This window comes from Xenopus laevis, chromosome 4S (genome assembly GCF_017654675.1).
Source record: "Xenopus laevis strain J_2021 chromosome 4S, Xenopus_laevis_v10.1, whole genome shotgun sequence".
NCBI classification, from domain to species: domain Eukaryota; kingdom Metazoa; phylum Chordata; class Amphibia; order Anura; family Pipidae; genus Xenopus; species Xenopus laevis.
Window position 1 is genome coordinate 49,124,460 of NC_054378.1, and position 4,116 is coordinate 49,128,575.

Genomic DNA, 4,116 nt, shown 5'->3' on the forward strand with positions numbered 1-4,116 from the left:
CTGTGCAGGTATGCAAAAAAAAACAATAGCATTATATTGGAAATCAGCCAGGGACCCAAAGCTTACTACCTGGGAGAACATGATTGATAAAGCTATCCCTTACTATAAATTAACATACATAAAGAGGGGCTGCCCTCAGAAATTTTAAAAAATATGGGCATTATGGAAGGACTCGGAAATCTCTCAAGATTCTTAACATAAAGTGGAGTAATTCATGGCTATAATATTTAAATGGTATACTGGTAATGTTGTTTTAAACAATGCATATAGATCCTGGAAATAATGACACTGCAAAGTTGTTACGTAGTTGATGTTTATGTTTATTTGATAACATCAGATATTATTTGATGCAATGTACAATGTGTACCATGGAATTGGTCAATGATATAGAGATAATGTGTACATTTGAAACTAAATAAACACGAATTGTTAAAAAACTTTTTTGGAAAACTCAAATGTGAAGAAACAGGTCTGTAATCATATTGCTGCACTAATGTTTATGGTTTTCACTGTGTCCAGGCAACTTGTTTCAGATTTGTAAAAAGCAATGTGTGAGCTGCTTAATGAGGTGAGCTTTGCCGAAACATTCCCCAGCACTATGGCGCATGCACATGCGGTCGCAGGGGTGTGCTCGCTCACGGGGGGAGGGGCGCGTGCAGTCGCCACTAGGACCGTAAGGCTTCGGGGCGCTGCGCACTAAAATCTGGCCCTGCAAGGCATCCTTACAGCAGACATCAGAGTTTCTGCTTCCAGAGTTGGCTACAAGACAACAGGCTTCCAGAGTTGGCTACAAGACAACAGTCCTCACATCCATGAGCGCACCCCCCCACACACACAAACGTGAGTGCACCCCCGAGAGCGCATGCGCCATAACGCTGGACCAGCACAGCATTATAAAATATTCAAACAAATAAGTCTAGATATTTACAAAATGGTATATGTTAACATTTCCTGCAGAAATATGCGAAGTACAGCATAACACCTATTATAACAATGTCATGGTATGTAAAAGTGCAGAGATAAGGTCATATGCTTGCACCTCTGTGTTGCCATACATTTAAATTTACCATTTAGGCCCAAAACACAGTGTATTTGTTGTTACTCCACCAAATGTAGCATTTCTTTTAACAGTTGACTTCTCCTTTCTTATAATCATCAGCAAAACCTTTGAAACCTTGTCATGCGGTTGAGGTGAGTGGCTGGCTGATAGGAGCCTATGTGCTGCATAACATGGGTAAAGTGGGTATTTCATTTGAGGATAGGCTGGGAACATGTTGTTGAAAAGTGATTTTATTAATGAAGCAATACAATGATGCAGGGGTTAATGATAGGTATCATAAAATACACAAGTTCTTATTGCCAGGCCAGTGGTCAGAGGCAGACAGCAAGCAAACAAGTCCGTAATAAGGCAGAGGTCTGGGCTGGTGGCAAACACAGAAAGTCCAACAAACAGGCAGAGGTCTGGGTAAGCTGAAGACAAGAATGAATCCAAAGAACAGGCCGAGGTCAAACCAGAAGATCAACACGAAGCAAGGCAGGGAACTGGACAAGGGCTAGGAACTCAGGAACAGGAACTTCTGGGGATCAGAAACTTTTTTTTTTTTTTTTGTCACGTTCTTTTCCTTTAGAGGAGGCTATATTAAATTTGTGATAATCCCTTTACAGGGGGATCGCCAAATTTGGGCTTTAAATTTACCACAATCAGTCTCTTTAAAAGCATTTCTTAAAGCCATGGCTTTACTCTATGATGACCCTGATCGCTGAGCTTCTGCAAATTCTGAAGAATACTTTATTGAGTTCAGATGCTGGGCTGTTAATACCCAGTGGAATGACAAAGTTTTGTGCAGCCAGTTCTGGGTGGGGCTTTCTGATGCTATAAGAGACAGTCTAGTTCACTATCCTCCGCCCACCTCCCTTGAAGCCTTCATGCACCTAGCTGTACAGGTGGATCGGGAAATGCTGGTTTTCCTCCTACCAGCAAGGTTTTGATTCCCTCCGAATCTTTTCCTCCTGCTCAATCACCTGAGGCAGATTGGGACCACTAAACTATCACCGGAAGAACAACTCCACAGACGTTCCTATGGCCTCTGTATGTACTGTGGTGGTCTCTGTATGTACTGTGGTGCTAAAGACCATTTTGTTTGCACCTGCAAAACCTGGGAAAACTCCTGAGCTTGCATGATGTTGGAGAGATTCATTTAGCTTTATTTCTGCTCCCTGTAACACTAGTTCTAAGATTTTTGTTCCAGACATTCTATCCTGGAATAACACACCTATTTTTGTTAAGGCTTTCATTGATTCAGGGGCTGCTGGGAATTTCTTGGTTCTTCTTTTGCTACTAAAATGCCTGTCCCTTCCATTCTTCTCTCCAATCCTATGACACTCCTGTCCACTGAGGAAAATCCCCTTGGCAATAGGTTAGTTTAATCAGTAAACCCTAAACTTGAAATGTATGTGGGAAGCTCACATTCTGAAGAAACAGATTTCCATCTAACACACACTGTGCTTCCACTCCTGTGGTGTTAGGTCTACCCTGGTTAAGGCTACATAACCCTAGAGGCGCACAAGCCATGAGGTTTTCACCTTGCCTCAGACGGCACTTCCCCGAAAGTTACCAGGGGCAGCAAAAAGCCACTCCTTGATAACTTTAAAGAGCCAAATTTGTGTGTTTTACCCTACTTTTTTTTAATATACCCCCATGGTACAGCATATTTACTTACTTGTTGTACCATACAGGTTATATCAAGATATAAAAAAAACAATAACGCGAGGAGATGAACACATGCCAAATCAGAGGTACCCCAGGCAGAAGCCAATATAAGGGGAAGTGTTGGTGTTGAACAGATGTGAATATAAATATGCAGTGCCTGCAGTAATATATATACTAACAAGCAAATATGAATGCGCATGTGATGAGAAAGCATTCTAAAAATACATTTTGCAAGGGCCCAGGTACTATACGACTCACAATGGGGGTCATTTATCAACACTGGCCAAATTTGCCCATGGGCAGTAACCCATTGCAACCAATCAAAAATTGCTGCGTTCATTATTCTACTTGCAGCTGGCTTTAAAAATCTAATCACTGATTGGTTGCTTATATGTAACGGCCCAAGGGCAAATTTGCCCAGTGTTGATAAATGAGCTCCATTGTGATTTTCCTGCTAGCTCAAAGATCAAAACACAAGTGACACTGCCTCATACAAACACTCAATATCTGTAACATGCCCACTAGGAAGCTATAAAGTTTGAAACTGAATGCCACGTTTGGCTGATAATTATTCCAGGAACATTTTTTATTCTGCATTTAATATTACATGCCTGTGTATTATACATAGTGTTGTCACCTGGCCGGTAAAAATTATGATTGATCCCAATGTGATTAATAGGGAAAAAAGATAATTACTTTTTTTTTTCAGGAAAAGGTGGCAACCCTAATTATACATCACTGTTATACAAATATGCTGGCGCTATATAAATAAATTTTAATAATAATATGTGACCAAAAATGTACAGTTTTGATAAGGGGCTTCTGGGAAATGAATTATGTAACATAGAAATGATGCAAACTTGCCACTCTGCCAATCAAACTGGCACTATGATTATTGCATTTTTCTAAAAAAAAAAGGTGACAAATAAGCATTTGGACATGAGTACTGCGTGTGGAGTGGATTTCTCTTAGAGTCGCCACCTTGGCATTACTGTGCCAGCCCTACTGGTAGAAGTGATACTTTATTGTAATTTAATACACAAGAGCCATGAATATCTTGTAAATGATATCCTTATAAACGGAGAGTTCTGATGTCATCAGTTATAAACGGTGAGTAGTGATGTCATTTTGGTCACATGGCTCAATGAAATGTGTGTATTATAATAAACAAAGTACGGGCAGTTGCAAAATACTAGGATATTAGAAGTTATCTCGGTGTCCCATGACTCCCGTTTTCATATGGTCATGAAACTCCTCGGTAACTTATAATATCCTTATAACTTACAATAGGGGGTATGCTATTCACTATATTAACAGGGAAGAAAGAGATAGCGATGGGGAAACTATAATTAGCCCAGAAAAGAACTGTAAAACTGCCTCAGGTGTTCTTATTTTACAATTACACT